Source organism: Symsagittifera roscoffensis, chromosome 5, assembly GCF_963678635.1.
Source record: "Symsagittifera roscoffensis chromosome 5, txSymRosc1.1, whole genome shotgun sequence".
In the NCBI taxonomy this organism is placed as follows: Eukaryota; Metazoa; Xenacoelomorpha; order Acoela; family Convolutidae; genus Symsagittifera; species Symsagittifera roscoffensis.
This window is the reverse complement of record NC_087066.1, coordinates 42,621,323-42,642,960: the sequence shown is the minus strand read 5'-3', so window position 1 is coordinate 42,642,960 and position 21,638 is coordinate 42,621,323. Positions and strand designations below refer to the sequence as shown.

At 39.5% G+C, this 21,638-nt stretch overlaps 1 protein-coding gene across 3 annotated transcripts in view; it reads right to left on the bottom strand.

The window, feature by feature from the left end:
* LOC134846278 (histone-lysine N-methyltransferase, H3 lysine-79 specific-like) overlaps window positions 1-21,638 on the bottom strand; it is a 257,501-nt gene that overhangs the window by 125,572 nt on the left and 110,291 nt on the right. The window lies entirely within an intron of this gene.

Here is a 21,638-nt window from a genome sequence, read left to right as displayed (position 1 = left end):
CAGGGTTCAGTACTCAGCCCAGTACTGTTTTTGATATACATCAACACAATGCCGGACAAAATAGCGTCAAAAATATATCTGTTTGTGACGATGCGAAATTATACCGTCAAATTGAAGAAAAATTGGGTGTAACACGCATACATGAAGATTTACAATCACTAGAAACTTGGTCAAGCCAAAGTCTTTTGTCCTCTAATATCAAAAAATGTGTTCACATGACAATAGGAACCAAGAAAACGGATATGGAGAGGATTTATAAAATCAATGGCGAAAACAATAAAGAAGTGCAACTCGAAAAAAAATTGGGTATCTGGCTTGACAACAAACTGACATTCAAAACACACATCACTAAAAAGCCAATAAGGCAGACGGCATGATAGCAGTAATTAAAAAAAGCTTCACTAAAGTCACGAAACAAGTATTTTTAAACATCTACAAATGCTTGATACGGCCACACCTTGAATTTGCTAACTGAATCTGGCACCCAAGACTGATCAAGCATCAAAAAATCTTGGAAAACGTACAAAGAAGAGCGACGCGTCTAGTTAGTGTTATGAAAAATCTATCCTATTACGAACGCCTTAAAGAACTGAATCTATCATCGCTGGAATACAGAAGTAAAAGAGGGACAATGATAGAAATGTATAAAATCTGCTATGGTTTGTATGATAGGAATGCCACTGCGGGACTATTCGAGCGGATTGATATGGATTCTAGAGGTAACGCATGTAAAGTAGTAGTACGCAAAGCAAATCTAGAAATGCGAAAAAATTTCTTCACGATAAGAGCACCTCTCGACTGGAACAATCTGCCACAGGAAACAGTGCAAAGCAAGACCATCAAAGAATTGAAGTGGAAACTGGACAAACATTGGAAAGCGATTGGAATTGACATGTACGAATTTGAACGGAGATAGGAAAAAAACATTAGAAATGACCACAAGAAGCACTGCCTAATGGTCAGAAAAACTTGACTTGACTTGACAACATCGTCATCAAACACTACGAAGAATATGGGAACCAACTTGACAAAAAATCAATAAGCAAACTTTATTGGGATTACTTTGTCAGAAAATTCAACTATCTAAACAGATGCACTTGGAGAATTATCTGCAAATGCATTCACTGTAACAACTGGAAAAAACTCGAAACTCAAACTTAACTTGATGAAAACATGTAAATTTAGCCGACGACTATAAGGTAATACTCCGAGACCTTAAAAACATTCTGAAATCGGAACAAATTTACGGCCTGAGCTTGAACACTGAGAAGTACGAACTTTGTTTTTTGGGACCGACTACTAGTACACAGTATAATTCAATTTTAACACAATTTCGAAATATATGCCCCAAAATAAAAAAAAAAGAAAAGAAGAACTCCTCATTTTAGGATCTCCAATCGGCGAAGTTTGCCGAAAAGAATTGCTTTACGAAAAAATTAAGGAGCTTGAAAAAGTATCGGATGTCATTGACAAACTAGACGCCCATTATGGTTTTTACCTCCTGAAAAATTGCTTTAGCATGCCAAAACTCCTATATTTTTTGCGTACCAGCCCTTGTTTTTTGCAAAAAGATTTTTGGAACGCTACGACAAATTACTAAGAAATTCGTTATGCAAGGTCACTAACGTGAAAATGGATGATAACCAGTTTTTACAAGCAGTTCTCCCGGCAGCCAAAGGTGGCTTGGGCGTTTCTTCCGCTCGTCTACTCGCTTTACCCGCTTTCTTAGCCTCAGGAGTAGGAGCGAAAGATGCCTTGAGCGAAATCTTTGGTTTGGAGCATGTGGATGGAACCTATGAAGATGCGCTTAAACGGTGTCTTGAACTTGGAAAAATTGAAATGGCTCCGGAAAATGAAATCCAAAAAAATTGGACGGAGCCAATTTTTGACAGCGAAATTGCAGAGTTGATTTTACGACTCGAACCAACGGACGTAAAAAGATTCAACGCGGTCCAAGATAAATTTGGCTCCCCATGAGTGAACGTCATCCCGTGCAAAAATTTAAGGTTAAAACTGTCGAACCAACAACTCAGAATTGCAATAGGACTTCGATTAGGCTCAAAAATATGCGAACGGCATAAATGCGTGTGCGGAAGAGACGTTACCGAGGATGGTTGGCATGGTCTTTGTTGCCTCAAAAGTGCAGGGAGATTCTCTAGGCATTCAAGCCTGAATGCCCTTATAAAGCAGAGTTTATCCTTTACTCACATTCCATCTGTTTTAGAACCACGACACCTCTACAGGACCGATCAGAAGCGACCAGACGGTTTGACGCTCGTTCCATGGGCTGTTGGTAAGCAGCTCTTGTGGGATGTAACGGTAGTAGACTCCTTAGCTCCTTGTAGGATTAATGCCGGGTCTGCTTGTAACCCTAGTACGGCTGCCGCTGAAGCGGAAGAGCGAAAAATTGAAGATCTTGTAAAAGATGTATAAAGTATAAAGATCTTGTAAAAGATGGATATCTTTTTCAACCGCTAGCTTTTGAAATTCCGGGCGCGGCCGGCCCCAGCACAGAAATTTTTTTGAGCAAGCTTTGTAAGAACCTAAGCATATGCACTGAGGAACCAAGAGCAGGCAGCTTTTTAAAACAGAGAATCTCCCTGGCAATACAGAGCGCGAACGCCGCTTGCGTACTCGGAACAATAAATGACAAAATAACATTCGACGATATTTTTTATTTGGAACCTTTGTATATTATTTTTTCTCGTGTCGAGTTGCGTGTTCTTATTGAAGAAACGTAACCCGTATCGATTATAATTGAAAAGGAACTTAAACACTTGTCATCTTCTTTTATTATTATCTTTTCCATATCTAGAAAATTCCAAGGATTTTGACTGGAATACATGATGAAGGGACTCCTGACTGTAACCTCGGTTACTACGATACTTTTGATCTTCTGATTACCTCAAACATGTAAATGACGGGACTCATAAACCCTTGGGAAGCGTGACTTCCAAGAAGCCTCAACTACTACTACTACTACTACTACTACTACTACTACTACTAATACAAATAATACATTGCGCATTATTGTAGCCGTTATACAGCGGACTACCTCTGCGTTTTTTTTGTGAAACTATCAATCATTGCCAGCACTTGATTGTAGCTCGTAACGTCCTTAAGACTTTTTAATAGCCAATTGCACTGACTCGTTGAATGCGACAAATCCATCGATTATAAACAAATTTTCAATACTTTCGGGTCGTTCGCCTGCTGACACAATAGACATGCAGACACCCACCTTTTACAAGCCTTCTCCAGTCCAAACAATTTGCACCGATTCGTTGAATGCTGACAAATCTATCCATTATAAAGGAAATGTCAATTTCTTTGGTTAGTTTGCCTGCTGACACGATAAACATGCAGACACCAAAGTTTCATAGGCTTTCGCCAGTCCAGGCGAACTACTACTACTACTACTACTACTACTACTACTACTACTACTACTACTACTACCACAAATAATACATTGCGCATTATTGTAGCCGTTATACAGCGGACTACCTCTGCGTTTTTTTTGTGAAACTATCTATCATTGCCAGCACTTGATCGTAGCTCGTAATGTCCTTAAGACTTTTTAATAGCTAATTGCACTGACTCGTTGAATGCGAAAAATCCATCGATTATAAAAAAAATTTCAATACTTTCGGGTCGTTTGCCTGCTGACACAATAGACATGCAGACACCCACCTTTTACAAGCCTTTTCCAGTCCAAACAATTTGCACCGATTCGTTGAATGCTGACAAATCTATCCATTATAAAGGAAATGTCAATTCCTTTGGTTGGTTTGCCTGCTGACACGATAAACATGCAGACACTAAAGTTTCATAGGCTTTCACCAGTCCAGGCAATTCGAATTGCTTTTGAATTCTAGCATAAACCTTATCAACGCCATGATGATCTATTCCGTTATATGAGCACAACAGCAACTGTTTCTTGTCATCTTTTCTTGTAAATTTTAATTAAAAAAATTTATTTCAAATAGCAAAACAACAACTGAAGCATGAAACCAAGATAGCACCGGGAGTGAAAGAGTGCACCATATGGAAAATCTATCAGATAAAAAGGCCGGATGTTGGCAATGACATGATAAGAATTTCGCAGAATGTGAGATACAAGGTCACAGAGAATTAGAGGATCATAAAAACTTCATCGAGAGAAGCTTGAGGGCGTAGAGTTCCGATGACACATGCTGCGTTAGACATCTGTATGCAAACTGATATTCGTTGCCCAAGGAAGGCAGAAGCACGGGCTTCGTTGGTGGAATCTTGAATCAGCTTGCCGAGCTTAAAAAGAAAACGTTTGGTGTCTGGTCCTGCGCCTCCCTGTATTTCGAATGCGACAGGCTGAAACAAGTAGCCTCTGTTGATGATTTCAGTGTATTTCATTCTTTTCGTCTCTTCTGCTGTAGTCGTCGCTTTCAGGGGCTAGAATGAGTCAATTCTACTACTGCACAATGCGTCCACGACCGTGGCATCCCATACCATTGGTTGGCCTCTGGACCAAGGTGTAGACGTGAGCCCATCCGGCCTTTTCCGATCTGCGCGGCAAAGTCCAGGGGGTTCTAATACCGAGTGTATGTTGGCGCTGGCAAGACCCCTCTTCACTATGTCATTCAACATCGAGTGGCGAGTATGACGACCGGCGCTCATTTTGCAAGCCAAACCATGGTGGCCATCTTCAGAAACTTCTTTATCGCATCGGCATTGGTGGGGTTCGCACACTTTGCCGCCCAAACACAGTGCCACACTGATGCGGAGTTGGATATCTGTGAGTTTCAAGCCCAAATTGGATGATGGCAGAGCCTGCAGCCCGCTTCCCGCCGTCTTTCCAGAGTAAGTTTCTTTTCTATTGTGGTCTGTCAATGAACAGTTCTCAAGCATCGAGGTTTTTAGTTTCTCGAATACTGGCCAAGTCCAATTCTTTTTGGTGCTTCTATTAGTTGGTGGAAGTGCTTGTGCAGTATCACCCCAGAGTTCCAGAGCAGTTTCTTCGTCGCCTGTTGGTCCGGTACAAGTGGAGATTTGGTCTGACAAAGCAGCGCAAGAGTTCGCGGAGGATAGAAATAAAGAAGTTGTTGTTGTTGTTGTTGTTGTTGGGGATTCACAGCACTGCTGTTGGGATTCTTGGTCCCGGCGTCTTCTCTAAAACAATGTCCACTTGTTTCTGCACGTGATACAATCACAGAATAATTGCCACGTGCACGTTATCATTTCTGAAAATCTCTCGTTTACAAATTTCCACATCGTGTTTAAAATTCTCGTCTTGAGGCCGATTCGTTTATCAAAATGAATGTATGGTTCTAATCGATTTACAATCCTACTGGTTCTGAAAACAAATTTGTTTCTCGCTTTTTCCGTTCTCACTTTTCCCATCTCAAAAATTTCTGTATTTCTAGCCCGTGTGGTTCGCCTGTTTAACACTATTTCATTTCGTTCATTAGAATCAAGACTGGCAAGAAGTAAGATGTTATTTAGCTGGATGAACATGGGCAGGGGTAAAATGTTTAGCAAGCGTAGTTCGTTGATGTACACTCCCGTTTTATTTCCAGTGATCCAACGGATTACTTTCTTTTGAAATCGCTCCAACTGCAATTGATCCCCCCTCGATATATATGTGTACATGAGAGTCCGTATAATAACACTGGGAGTATTAGTGACTTATACAGGCCTAACTTTACAAACGTATTTATCTTTGCTGATAGGTTTCTTCTCAGGAGGTACAGTACTTGGTTTGCCTTCTTTAATCTTGTTTCAATGTGTACCTTCCAACTTAAATCGCCCGACACAAAAATTCCCAGATCTTTCACAACTATCGATGTTCCAAGCACTACACCAAAAAGCATAGAGTTAGCGTCTCCGCCCCTAAAACTTACTTTTGCACATTTATCTAGTGCTAATTCCATTTTGTTTTCAGTTACCCACTGCTGAATTTTGTCCAGATCTTCTTGAATTTCAAGTGATGTTTTTTTGATGGAAAGTAGTTTAAGATCATCCGCAAAAATATATGGTTCAGAGAATTTGAGTACTTCAGGTAGGTCGTTAATAAAAATGCAAAAGAGCAGTGGTCCTAAAAGTGATCCTTGGGGAACACCACTAGTGACTTCTAAAACTTTTGAGCTGATATTGTCTACTCGTACAAACTGTTTCCTGTTTTTCAAATAGTCATAGAGTACCTCTAACATGCAGCCTCCTATTCCTATAAGTGCAACTTTCTTAAGTAGATCAAAATGCGGAACTTTATCAAAGGCTTTTGCAAAGTCAGTGTAGAATGCTACAATTTCTGCGTTTGAGTCATTGTCAAGTGCTTCATATATTTCTTTCAGGAAAGAGAGCATGTTTGTCAAAACTGATCTACCTTTAGTAAAACCGTGTTGATGTTTCGTCAAATACCAGGCAAAGTAAGGGTACAGGTCTTTGTATATACATTTTTCAAGGACTTTGCTGTCAATATTTAATAGCGATACTGGTCGATAGTTGTTCACCATTTTTCGGTCACCTTTTTTGGGAACAGGAGTAACTGCATCTGTTTTCCATGAATCAGGTATTTTTCGTAGGCGTTTTACGTTTCTCAAAAGTTTGTTCATCGGTTTGCATATATTGCGGTTCGTTTTCTGAAAAAAGCTAGGTGGCAACCCATTTGGGCCGCGTGACTTTGTTACGTCCAGAGTTGATAAAATCTCACTTACTGTCTTTTTCGATATATCAAAATTCGTTAACAAGGGATTTTCAAATTGAATATCTCTAATACTAAAACTTTCTTTAGGATTAAAAACTGAATGAAAGAAGTCGTTTAGCATGTTGACTTGTTCGTTTGGATTTGTGCTTTCAACTTCATCTTTTATGAGTAACTTAGGAAGACTTGTATGTTTATTCAAGTTCTTTAGGTGTTTAAAAATTACATTAGTGTTCCGTGTTCTAAACAATTCCTCTTGGTAGTTTTTCCTGTCCAATTCCGATGATTCAGTTACTAAATTTTCAAACAGTTTAACTTGTTGTCTTCTGTAGTTGGTCGGTTTGAGTATACATGATTGCCGTTTTGTTTGTAACTTTTTGATCAAATTTGAAGTGCTACTTGTTATCCAAGGTGGAAGTGATTTCCTATGTCTTGTTCTGAGAGGCACAAAACTCTTAATGATTTCATCCAAATATTGGGTGTACTCCTCATGCATTTTGTTAATGTTTGTGTGGCATACTGGTTCAAATGGGTTCTCGTTTATAAAATTGTTTATTCCTTCAAAATCGGCATTTCCAAAGTTTCTAAAATTTTCCAAGTATGGTTTCGGCTCTGATACCGTGCATTCAATAGACAACATTATGGCATTGTGATCTGAGCAGTCATAAATCTTGGAAACGTTAAAATCTTGTTCGGCACTTGTATAGCAATTCCGATAAAAGGCTACGTCTAGTATGTTCTTCACACATGTTGGGAAATCTATCGCCTGCCTAAAGAGTCCATTTTCAAAAATTTGCAGTATTTGGTTTTCTTCCTCGTCAGTACTGGTGAGGGTGTTCCAGTTTGTTTCTGGGAAATTTAAATCCCCACATAAGAGAAGCGGTTTGTTTTTAGGAATGGCTTTGATCAGTTGTTCAAATTCATGCACTTTGTATCTGTAATTACTGTTTTTTGGCGGATTGTAGAATGAGCCAATTATCATTTCAGTTTGATGAAGTTTTATACTACATAGCACACATGAATCAGGAATGTCATGTTTGGTGGATAAGTCCTCGGTAATTAGACTATTCTTGACAGCCCTTAAGCTGCCTCCGTGACAGTTTTTACCACTCACAATAGCTCTATCAGATCTATAGATGTTATATTCACTTAGAAAAAGCTCTGATGATTGAATATTCTCGTTAAGCCAAGTTTCGCTTAAGCATATGACATTAAAATTTCCAACTGCAATTGCATTTGCTAGCTTAGTTCTTCTCTCTATGTTGATTAGGCTTCTAGTATTTAGTTGCAGAATGTTGAGGAATCCTAGTCAATGCTGGGGTTCCTGAACTTCAGTGTCAATAGTTACTTTCACACCATCAGTGAACAATTCTAGATTCCTTATTTTCAGCTTTTCGCGAGGAACGCCTTCATCTAGTAGTTGTCTTCGTTTCTTAAGGATTTCGTTCTCTTTAATTGCACTCTCTTTGGTCAATGCTGGTAGCAGGTAGACCTCTTTTTCGACCAATTGTTCTCGCTTTTCTCGGCTTTTTGCTAGTTCTAGTCGTGCTTCATGTTCGCTAGGTACAGTTACCAGCAGTGTTCTTGGCTTCATTCGATTACGATCAAATTTTCCCAGTCGTTTTAGTTCTATTATTTTCGGCTTCACTCCAATTATGTCTAGTATTTCGTTTACTTCGTCATTTGTTGGGACAAGGTTTTCTCCTTTTGTTTTCTCAGGGTCCTCTTTGACCCCTTGTATCCTAAAACTTTGATTTATGTTGTGATCAGAGTTAGATCTGGCAGCATGTTGAGTGTTTGAGCTTGATTTATCCGGGTGGTGGTTTCAGCAGCTACAACGGCACTATAAGTTTTTTCCACTTTATCGCATGTCGTTTTCATTGCGTTTCCAATTTTTTGATCTACTAAATCGGTAAGTCTTCTTTCCATGCTTTTAAGGCTTTCAGTTACATCAATGTTTGAGAGCTTCTCGTCTATGTTGGCCAGGGTTTTGCATCTTATAAAGTTGTCTCGTTCATTATTTTGCACACAAGTATTACAAAGCAACATGACATTCGGCCCTAGTTCTTTTATTCCATTTATGGCCACTAGAGACAACCCAACACAAGTTGGTTCCAAATGCATTTGAGCGTTGCATGCGACACAAGTGTATGTTTTGCAGTTTTTGCCCATTTTTGCTTATACCATGGATAGAAAAACAGTTAAACCTGGTGGTTCCCGAAAAGGGGAGGCCTGTGGCTCACTCAGGGGAAAAAGAAGAAATAGACAAACCTGGTGGTTCCCGAAAAGGGGAGGCCTGCGGTTCACTATTTCTACTTACGTTAATAGGGGCACTGACAGTTCTTGAAACGACACTCGTAATATACCAGATGTCCTTCTGTATTGCAGATGTTCGAATGTTTATCGTATAAGATTTTATTCTTGAGAATACTTTTAATGCCCTTCAGACCTTCTTCACTGACGTGCACTTCGTCAGTTTTCAAATGATATGAGCTGTGGATTTTTTCATTCACTCCTCTAAACTTCCAAGTTCCTTTTATCTTTCTTAGGAATTCGTTTATTTTTGCAGATCGAGCTCGGTTCTCACTACGATGAGGTATTCCGATGACGAAAACGTTTTTGGCTCGTTCACACAGCTCCTCGGCTAGCTTCGACAGTTCTTCAGCAATGTCGCCTGCAGGTATACTGGAGGGGTCTTTTCCGTTGAAGGCGTCGTTTCCGCCGATGAGCAGAGCGATGATGTTGAATTTGTCTTTCTCGGGTAAGAAGTTTTGGACCGCACCAATTCGGGCCCCAGGTAGGGACAAGATATTGAAATTTGGAAAATCAAGATGGCGTGCTTGAGAATCCGCAATCAGGAGATTTTTTGAAGATGATGTCTTGAGCAAGTGATATCTTCTGTCGGACATTTTATTGCGGGGCAACCATTGCTACCCCGGTAAACATTCAAATATCTGAAACTATTTGAAGTCGCATGCAATATCTGAAGTCGCATGCAATGACGCAGATGGCAGACCCAGGCCACCCACTTTAACAGGCAGACAGGCTTGGATGCGAGAAGAATCTGTAAGTTGAACATTGGTGATTTTTTCCAGTGCTGAGGTCAAAATGGAATCATAGTTGGAGAGTATGTCGGGGTGCATGAAGCACGGTGACGTGCGGAGCAGAAATGTCAGTTTCGGTATACTGAACGAGTTTTTCAAAAGAAAAAGCTCCGATTGTGCCTCGATTTCGACCAGGCGTTCGCTCAGTAGCTCAAGATCTTCAGAACGTTTGGTCAATTTGTCAAGGACACAGTCAGCACCCATGCCTGCACCAAGGATGCATAGGTCATCCAGTGGAGTCTCTTGTATAGCAGGGCAGATCGTGTTGAATAGTTGCAGTATTTCGAGGTTGAGCTCTTCACTCGGTGAACCTAGGAAAGTTAGCTCACATTTCGAAGTCTTAACTTTCAGGCCAAGCATACGAGCGCGCTCTATCACCAGTTTCAAGTCCTCGAAAACTTCCCAGAACTTATCAGCAAGATTCCCATCGTCCAGATACCAGAAGTTAAGAGCAGAAGTCAGCGAATGAATCATGTCGTTAATCCTGTCACAGATAATGGGCGGCCCCTCCGGGTCTCCTTGTTGAGCTCCTTCATCTGAGTTCAGAATATGAGATCCAAAGAACAGATAGGAGGGTTGGCTATAGGCTGAGAACGCAAAATTTTTCAGGCGAGGGTACTGAAGAAGAAGAAGAAAGAACACTTGAATTACTATACAATAAAAAGCCGAGGCATCAGTGTAGCAAAGTGTAAATAATAAAATTGGTTATAAATTCATTGGTTACATCAAACAAAAACAAAACATCAGAAAACAAGCAATAAACAAAACAAAAAAAAAAATCGGTTACAGTTCGGAAATTGGTTGATTAAAGTATATGAAGTTTCGGATACTATAGAAAATTAAAGATTTAAGAATTAGGAACAAGCTGGTAATAAAACTTTACAAACAATTTTACAGATAGTCCAATTATACAACGTATATACAGAGTATATACAGTTTCTCTTTCAAGCAATGTGTGAAAAATTAAACTGAATTAAAAAATATAGAACTAGCAAAAACGGTAATCACGCCACGTATTTGTATTAGTACATATAGGATTGTTTCTCAATTCACTCACGTAAAATTCTTTCAATTTTTTCTTGAATTCTGTTTTCGATTTTTCTAAATTGCGCAAAATTATGGGCAGTGAATTCCATTTTTTAGAAGTCAAATGAAAAAATGATTTTTGTAGAGAAGCAGTCGAACAATGTTTGTCAAAAATAATTTGTTTCGTTCTTTCGTTGAGCCTATAATTGGCAGTCGGTAGTCTCAGTGTATTTTCAAAAGCCTTCTTTTTGTTTGTAAGATATTGGTATAAGTATGTTATACACTTTAACTCAATTCTTTTCACGATACCAATGAACGATTTACTAATGCGAAGAAGGGAAGAAGATTTAAAATTCGATCTGAAATATGTTCTTTTTAGCGCCCAGTTCAACTGTTTCTCCAGAGATAGCATCAAAGTAGCATTAATTTGTTGTAAAAAAATTGCTGAATAATCTAAATGTGATAAAACAAGACAATGAAGCAAGGCAACTAATGATAATGTCGGCAGTTGTTGTCCAATTGTATCAATAGTTTTAATCCCTTGGGCCATTTTTTGGAGAATTGTTTTGATTTGAGCATGAAAAGATAAACTTGAATCAAGAATTATGCCTAAATATTTGCATTCTGATTTTTTGGCTACATAATGCCCACTAATTACTAGTTTATCAGTATCCACATTTTTGCTATCATTTTTTTGACAAAATGTTATAAATTCCGATTTAGATGCATTCAGATTCAATTGGTTCTCTGCAAAAAATTCCGTTAGATTATTGAGTGATTTTTGCAATCGATTCAAAGCATCCTCAAAAATTATAGAAGAGGAAAAAACCATACAGTCGTCAGCATATTGAACTAAAGTACAACCCTCATATAATCGCTCTTGTATGTCATTAACATAAATATTGAACAACAACGGACCAAGTACCGTTCCTTGTGGGACACCTCGTTTTATTTCAATCCAGTCTGAAAAAATTCCATTGACGTTTACTCTTTGAATACGTTTGTTTAGGAAGCTAGCAATTAAAGCATTTGCTCCATTTGAAAAACCGAGAGAAAGCATTTTTTCAATTAAAACTTCATGCGAAATAGAATCAAAAGCCTTGGACAGATCTAATAAAGCTGCATGTACGATTTTTTTTGAATCTATTTGATTTCGAATACTTTCTGTCACATAAACAAGAGCATCTTGTGTTGAAATGTTTTTGCGAAATCCGAATTGAAATGGTGTCATTATTTGAAATTTGTCAAGATGTTCTGTTATTTGGGCATGTAAAATTTTTTCAAAAATTTTAGAAAAAGCACAAGTTATTGATATTGGCCGATAATTTTTTGCATCCATTGGGTCATCTTTTTTGAACAAAGGGATTACGTTTGCTTTTTTCAGTTCGATCGGGAAAATGTTCTCATCTAAGCAAGTATTTATGACAAAAGTTAAATGTGGAACTATAACTGATTGACCGTCAATGATTGCCCAAGCAGGTACGGTACAAGGTCCGAGAGGTTTTCCAACATTGATTTTTCGAACTATATCAAAGCATTGCTTCACTGTAATGTGTTGAAAATGAAAAGATGCAGATTCAGAGGCAGATTTGTTGTAATTCGGAGGCTTTTTAGCGCCGAAAAATTCGCCTAAGTTTGAAAAAATATAATTTAAATGATTGGCAATTTTTTTGTCTTGGGTTATCATTTCACTGAAGGAATTTCGTAGAACTGTAATTCGATGGTTGCCAGAACATGTACCTCTAACTTGGTTAATATATTTCCATTTTTGTTGGATAGTGCTGAGAAGTGAAAAACAATTTTTTGAATGATCGAATTGTTTACTTCTAATCAATTTGCTCATTTGATTACGTAAAAACTGGTACTTTGACCAATTATCGCTTGTGCTTTGACTGCGATATGATCTGAGTGAATTCTGTTTCTTAGTCAACAATTGCTGACATTCTGAATCGAACCATTCCGTTTTCAACACGTTTTTTGGTTTAAAATTACGAACAAACTTTTTTTCGATAGGAGCATGTTGCTGTAGAGCACAAGAAATTAAATAAATCATCGTCGAGAACATGTTTTGTGCGTCTGTACATTGATATAAGAGATACCAAGGAAGAGCGGAGAGTGAATTGCAAAATTCATTTTTCTGATAATTTTTCTTATTGAAAGTCGTAATTATCCTCGGTAAAATTTTGCCGCATTTTATATCCGTCAAAATAAATGAAGCAAAATGGTCGGTTTTATAAGGTGTATCAAAACAAAACTCAATGCCGTTTGTTTCATAGTCACTGATTATGTAGTCGATATGAGTTTTTGTTGAGGAACTAATTCTGGTCTCATCGTTTGGACAAAAAACCTTCAATCCATATGGAATAATTATAGAATCTAAATTTTCTTTTTCTTTGCTATCCAGATAATTTATGTTATAATCACCCAAAAGCGTAATTTTATTAGAAACTGAAAAAGCATTATCTATGTTAAGCGTTAATTGTTCCAAAAAATCAATAAAGTTTGATCTGCTTGGGTTATAACACAAATTAACTAACATTTTTTCTTTACTCGAAATGTTAAATGTAGATTTGCACTCAACCCACACTGACTCATATTTCTCTTTATCAAATAAATTTAGATCAGGCCTCAATTTCGGAGCCAATTTGACTGGTATATATAACAAAACGCCACCGCCTTTCTTTTTTACCGCTGATTGCCTATCATATCTGAACATCGCATGCGTTCTAGGTTGGAAATTCCATAAATTGTCACTATCTTCTTTTTTAAGCCACGTTTCGGAAATTCCTATAATTGTGTTTTCGCCCATATCATCAAGAAATTTTTTCAATTGCATCCGTTTTCTAATAATACTTTGAAAATTCAAATGAACAAATTTAAGATTTGCACAATTTTTTGAGCAGATACCGTAGACTGTTTCAATGGTTTCGATAGGACCAGGGTTTTTTTCAACATCCCCACTTTGGGTCAGTAACAACGCGAAAAGGAAAAGATGAGTCAGTGTGGTAGCTCTCCGCTCATTTATCCCACATTTCGTTGATAATATCTTTTGCTGGCAGCTTAGATAGCCCCAGTAAACAATAGTTTTTTCTTTAGTTTCCATCTGAGCCTTGGAAATTAGAAAAATTGCACAAAACAACCAGAATTTAATATTCAGCATAATAGGTTAAATAAATTAAATAATCGCCAAAGTTTGCACCAAGAAAAAATGCGAAACTAGTATTTCCTAAAAAATTTTGCACCGTTTTGGAAAAATTGTAACATTTCTGCCGTTTTTGGATCTAAATTTGATGATTGTTGGGTTTGCTTCATTCTGGGGCGGGTTGTAATCTCACATGTGTTTGCATTAATATCAGAACCCCTAAAAGAATCTCTAAAACTTTGCACCAAAATTTCAACACCCCCATCAGAAGGATGCAAACCATCCGAGCTAAGAGCATCTGTATTTTGACTAAAAATTTTGTTTATGTCTAAAATATCCAATTTTACTTCGCCCAAGTCTTTTACATTCCGTACTAAATTAAGAATTTGCTTGTTTAGCTTCTGTACATTTGGATTAAAATCTTTTCTAAAAGCGCCTAAGGGAGTTACAGTACATAGTGAAATTGTTTCTGGGGAGAATTTATGATTTATGAGATAAATTAGTTTTTCTAAGCTACTCACGGCTTCCTTCGCGTCGAAATCACTTGAGAGGCAGTCATTTATTCCAATTAGCGTAGTTACATGTTTAAAATGTCGCGACTTACTGTTTCTCACGCGTTCCAGCAATGCAGAAATTTTGTGCCCACCAAATCCTCTCGCCAACACATTTTCCGATATTTGTTCCCCATTGATTCTGTTAACAATTGAGTCTCCCAGTAATAGGCCAGAATATTCTCCTTCTCGTGGTAAAAATAAATGTTTTCGTTGCTGGTCGAATTTTTCTTCTTGAATATTGGTTGCTTGTATTTTGATTTCTTGGTTATTCTTGCTTTCTTGGTTATTTTCGCTTCGTTTGTTCTGATTTCTGCTGCGAGTTCCAATCTTGCTCCATTCGTTTTCAAATTTGTTTTCTGTAATTTTCGAATTGCCCGTGTTTTTAAAATTTTCTAGATCAAAAAATTTGTTTCCTCTTTCTTCCTCTTTCGTTGATACAGTTAAGTTTTCGATAATTCGTTTAAAATAAGTAACATTTTCGACTAAGTCTTTATACAGCTCGTATTTCAATTCGTCGTTCAGATTTCGGAAAGTTTCGAGGTCAAACATGTTGGCGATTAAAAGCGAAATTAAAAATAAGACATTAAAATGAACCGACTGATCGCTAGAAATTTAATTTGATCGCTAATGTTCTCCAGCATGTGTTGCCTTGAGATTGAGTTGAAAGCATTTTCGAAATCAATTTTGACTAGAACGTGTTCATCGCTGATGCCTGGAGAAGATAGGATTTTGCGGGTAGCATGGACTGCCGCCTCACATCCATTTTTGGTGCCGAAGCCCAGTTGAGTAGATCCATATGAACATCTTCTTCGTTCTAATAGTTCGTGGTCTTTGCCGGCACATTTCGCTGCCAATCTGCGAAGTGTGTTGCCGACTGCCATGGGCCGAACGCCGGAAGAAGGTTTTTTGAGTGCCAACAAGTTTGCCCCGAAAAAGAAAGGTCTGATATCAATCGGTACACCACCGCTCAAGATGATATTTGTGAGCCCGGTCAGGTCTTCAATCAGTTTGTTTGATGTTTCGTTACACATTCCAATCATGTCTTTGATAATTTGAGGCCTCAATTTATCAGGCCCACCGGCTGAGCCGTTCGGGAAAGAATTTATACAAGAAAGAACCGTAGAACCCACAGTAGTGATACATTCTTGTTCTTTGTTTCCCTGAACAGCATAGGCGAACTTGTGCCGGGGGTGTTTTTCTTCCATCTCATTTACAATTTCGGGTGTAATTTCAGGCATCGTGTCATTGCGTGAAGCTATCCGTATGGCACCTCGGATATTGCCATCATCAATTTTCTCTTGGACCCTTCTCCTGAGACTCTGTTTCCTTTTTCGGCTTCGCCTTTTTTTTCGGCTGCTCCGGAATCTCAGCTGTGCCGGAAAAAGATCTTTTAGCTGAGTTGACTGAACTGGTGAGGTTTGTTCTGTGTTTTTTCCCTCCTCTGTCAGTCGCCTTCAGACAGTGGGCGGGGATACTCATAAGCTTCAGCCAATTGGAAACTTCGTCAGGGTGTTTGGAGATATCGATGATAACTTCGCTATTATGCTATCTCGCTATCTTTTAAATGAAGCCTGAGGAATTTTATTGCCGATATCTCCTAGAAGACAAATTTTGAACGCATTCAACTGTGTGCTAATTATTTCTGGCATGGGGGCATTGTCAGTATTTTTGTCAGTGGTTTTGCATCTTTTCTTAGTTGTCTAAGTATGTGCGGACGACTCTGCCACGTGGAAGCAACCTAAATTGATGTTTGGATGCGACGATCAAAGTATCGGAACGTCTGACTTGTACTAAGTCGAAGTCGTCTCGAACTTGATTCCCCAGGCTTCGGGTTTAGTGTTGTCAGTTGATTTTGTAGAGACAGTGGAGTCACACGAGGAAACATTCCTTAGATGTTTCGACTCAGCGGACAAAACTCAAACCCAGGAGACTTCGGTTTCCGAGTTTTTGGACAAAACCCTTGCTAACAGTGTTCGTCATTTGATTCTTATGTTAATTTTGTGTCAACTTCTTTATCTCGAGCCGTTTCCGCGGTCAAAATTTTGCCTCCGTGTGAGCGTTTTGAGTGCAGCTCAATTTATGGTTTGAAGGGGACTAGGTCTTGAACAAGACCGACCTTTTACCGGACCAGAATGCAATAATTCGATTTAAAAAAGAGCAAAATTAAAGGAAGATTCGAAAAAGAAGCGATTAAAACAAACAAAACTTTGCTGAGAAACCGTGAAATCTTTGTCTTTAACCAGATTAAACGGCGTCATTACATCTGTCATCAAATTTGGTTATCGATTCTGGTGTAAGATCCTTTTTAAATTTTCTAGTAAACGGCCGGTCTGGTAAAAGCTCGGTCCCCGGTTTGAAGTAAACGAACTTAACGCTCCTTTTAGTGAGACTTCTCAGACTGATGTAATTCTTCCGAAGCAAGTTGTCTGTTGTTGTGTGTGACGGCCTTTTATCTTGAAATAGGGGGCTAGAAAAGCCCAGTCTTCTGGACAAACTTCAGCACGTTCTCGGGGGCCGTCTGCAGCAGTTTCAAGTCCGGTTGATTGCCGAGGCAGGTCTTTCTCTCGGCCTCCCATCGTGGGCATTAGAGGAGGAAATGCTCAGTGCCTTTTTCGTCCTCGGTCTCGCAGTGCTTCCGTGTCTGTGTTTTGTTGCTTTCAGTGGTATGTGGCGGTTCAGTCGGTGTAAGGTAGTTTCTTCGGTCCTCGATCTGCCTGTGACTGACTCCAGGAACTCACCGCCTGTAGCTCTTCTGTGTATTGACTCTGGATCGGTTTTCAGCAGGTAGTGTTCTAAGAACCGCGGTTCTCTTTGGTCTTTGAGCACTTTTTTCACATCCGTGCTGCCGATAAGTCGGTTCTTGGCTGTTGTTCTGAAGCAGGGGTGAAAGTCTCCTGTTCCGTGCGCTTTCAGTCTTCGTCGGGGGGCGTCTGTTGTCATGTGCGCGAGGTAGTGGCTCGGGTCCAGGTTTTCGATCTTGTTAAAGAGCCTGGCTGATTCCTCTTCGGCAACATGAAGGATCGGTCTCGTGGGCACGACGCTGATGTCCGGGGCTGTGCAGGTGCCATCGCTCTTCGTGCGGGTGGGAGCGTCTTGGTTGATGATATACATCTTCTTGTCGATGGCCCAGTCGTCGATTTATTCCCCCGCGTGGTCCGTGGTTTCCGGGCGGTCCCACGATCCGTGCGCGTTGGCATCGGCGCAGATTATGCTGCATTTGTCTGTCGGCCAGATTTGCAGCTGGATGCCGGCGTCTCTAATGTCCGCGACTCCTTTGGCAGGGGGCGGTAGATGTTCCAGACGTCCGTGTGGGTGTCGCCTTGGTGGTGAATTCTGACACCCAGGAGCTCCAGCGCGCTATCGGGAGGAAGAGTCACCGGTAACCTGGAACACTTGGCTCCAGGTTTGACCAGGGTGGCTATGCCTCCTTGGCATATGCTTTCCGCCGCGACTCTGGACGTTCCTGGAAAAAAGGAACTTGGTCCAGTTGCTCCCGGGGTACTTGGTGGCGTCTTCGTCCGAGAGCTTCGTCTCTTGGATACAAATGACATCTGTGTTGGTCTCGCCTGCAAGGTTGTCCAAAATCGCTGCCTTGGAGCGCCAACCATTCATATTGATCTGGAGGATTCTCATCTTCTCTGGAGCTGGTCTTCTTTGGGGCTGTTGTAGCCACAGGGGCTGCTGGTGCCGGAGGTTTCTTCTCTGCACCCGCAGTGCCAACGCCAGTGTTCCCACTCTTAACTCCTTCTGGCTCAGACCCAGGCAGGTTCTGTGCGTCCACTGTCTGCAATCTCCGCATCGGATCGAGTCGAACGTTGCGGATCGTCCACACTTCCCGCTAGGCCATCTGATAGGGCCGGGGTTGGTCTCGATGTATCCGGAAGTCAGGAGGATGAGCCACTGGTATGCGGGGTTACCAGGGCGCTTCGCCAAAAATACTGCTGCTGGCAGGTCCCGTTGAACTGCCGAAGGTTCTTGGACTCCGATTTTCTCCTGGGTATTGGATATCCCATCCGCCACGTAAAGGCTCTGAGGTAGGATAGGAAGCAAGTTTTCTCTGCAAGACATTCTCTTTATCACCTCTTTAGATATCGAAGTTATTCATTGCTGCACGATTGACCTTCATTGCTATGTGACGACTCTGTATTAATATTGGTCTCACCTCTCTTTTAAGGTTTAGGATGTGACCAAAGCAAGTGAGGGCTTCAGAAAATGCGCGGCTCGAAGAATGGAACAACTGGTCTAAGATAAATCACCCTCTCGGTTTACAACAGTGACTACAGTTATCGGTATTTTATAGCTCCTTTTAATACTACTTTTCTTTTCCAATAATAAATAGCATAAGATTCTCCTTTTGGTTATTGCATTTCATTTTGACAATAATTGTTCATTTTAGGCAAGATTACATACAATATTTTTAAATATTAACGAATTTCACATGTGTGCTTTAGTTGACCAGAAGACAAAGTTATTTGACGATTAAAGTTTTCTGAACTTGAGGTCGAGTGTAGATATCAAATGTTTTTCAATAACAACAACAACAAAAATTCTTAAATTAAAAGATATAATCATCTTAATCATAATTCAGCTTATAACAGGTGGTTTGGGAATATGTTCAGTTCTCCATGTAGTCTAGTTTTAGCAGCACATGGCACTCTCTCTCTCTCTGAGGTTAGCTGTAGCATATGCGGATCTTTGTGGAATGTATCTGTAAAGTTGGTGTCTTATACCCATTTTAGTAACTTTGTTGAAAGTTAATTGAGTTTATCGAGTTCAAATTATATCACATGCCACAATGGGGTTGCTTTATTCCAAGTTGCTGTAACTCCAATGATTTAGACGACAAAGCCCGGGAGTTCGATTCTTGGCTAATTTAGATTATGGTCTGTCTGCTTTTTTTGTCTGCTTAGTTCCGCAGAAAAGACTTTTTTGAAAACTTGCTTTCTTTATAGCATTCCCAAAGGTTTTTTCAGAGTTTCCAATAGTGCAGGCAATTTTGCTCCGGATATTTTGGGCTTTAGTTGCAATTTTGATTGACTAAAACGGTATTTTTTTAAGGTTTTTTCATTTTTCCGTTTGATTTTAATAGTAATTCGTATTTATATCGCAAGTGGTGCGAAGCTCAGCTTCGTCTCTGTGTTTATATTCGTTTCTTCGATTGGATGGACTGAACTAGGAATAGGCAGAATACCACAACTCTATTTAATCGTTCTCAAGTAACATGTCGAGACCGGCGGCCAAGAGGGCGGTACCGCCGTTATGATCGTTGAAATTGCCCCAATCTGAGTAATTGCGTCTCTAGCTCTGCCTGTTAAGAGAAGGGTAATAAATAACTAACGTTATTTTTTCTGCCGTTATTTCGGTTAGGTTATTGTTCCGACCATTGAAAATGTAGAGGAACTTGTATTCGGATGTGTTCTAGTTTTTTTTTGCTTTTGTTTTCCCCGCAAATTCAGGTACCTCAAATAATGATCGGACTGGGTTGAGTGATATATCATATTAAAGCCCTTTCAATCGTGATTTGAACCACAATTAAATTTTCCAAAAAATTCCAGTGTCGAGAAAAACCCGTTTGAAATTTTACTTTTCGTCCTAATTCGCGCGAATAAAGCAAGTGAGCAGGCTTACAAGCTGAATTATGCCTAATTTAAGACTTTAAAACTTAATTTTAGGCAAGTAAAATAGTTTTTGGATTTTTTTCGCTTCATTTTGGGAACCAAATTTAAAAAAAAGAAAGAAAAAAATTTGCAAAAAAATATGACTGTCTAATATGCCTAATTTATATTTTTACGTCACATCCTTTTATCACACCAAGCAGAAAAAATTACACTAATTTGGAAAAAAAAACTTTCTAAACCGTAGTTTTCTAAGTACTATGGTCGGAACATTCTGTGCTACTTGCACAGTAACCGGCTATCCTTGTTCCAAATCTGTTTTTTGACTTTCCAAGTCTCGTACGACGAGGAACTACTGAGCGCCGGTGGGCTCTTGAAAAACATTTTTTTGCTCTTCTGCTACTAATATTGATTATAACAGATAAAATAAAAGATGTATTAAAAACCCACCTGTATAATAGATGTATTAAAAACGCAAAGATGTATTAATAACTGAAATAATGAACCCTCAACTGTATTTTACTCTTCATGCTACAAACCCCGCAAAAGCCATCAGCAAACGGAACAACAACATTAAAGCGCTCTCAGGATGAGACTGGGGTTTCATTGCCATCGACATCTCATCACTGTATAAGACATACGTGAGACTTTGGCACAATTTGAAGCCGGTATTCAAAGACAACTCCTGCAGAAGTAGGAGCAAAGTTGCTTTCAGGTTAAAGTCTTCTCCCGAGGACCATCATGTGGCCTCTCGTGGAAGCAAGCAGAGCCGCCACTGGTTGCGTTCAAGAGACACCTCAGACTTCGCCATGACTGGCAGTGGATATTAAACAGAATACCAGCGATGACTGGCCCAAGAGAATTGATCAAAGGAGACACGCATATTCAAATGGAAGTTAACTACCTCACGAATGTAGAACAGCATCATACGCATTAAAAAAACGACAAGAGGGGGAGTTTTTGCAACGCACCGGAAAGGAAGAACATCTAGGAAGCTCGCACTGCTTCACGGACTTGCAACGTCATCCTGAAAGTATCCTCAACTTCTTTTGAGGAGTGGGGCTGCTAGGCACTGGATCTCTGAAACAGGTCTCCAACCAGTACCAACAGTCCATATAATTGCTCTTCTTTGTGAATTGTAGTTTTTTTTTTCAGAAATTGAGAATACCTGAACAAGAAAAAATAGGAAATATATTGAAATGCAATTTAGGATTGCACACCCTGGTCGGAACAATCTACAGTTCTTTAGGCGGACGCCCTCTTGATTCCATCTATTTAATCTGGAAATAGTTTATTTTCAGTGAAGCCCTGTTAACGTGGGTTGTTGCCTTTAAACACTGCTGCATTGGGAACTGAAAACAGTGCTGGGAACACTGTAAAAGGATTTCTTTTTCAATCAAGGGATTTCAGTTTAAACCATTAAGGAAATATTTGGGTTTCCATTTAGAGCGCTTGCAGCGTTGGATTTTAGCCATACAGGTAACTTGCTCTCCTTTTCCTATATTTCCCGTTACATACCGA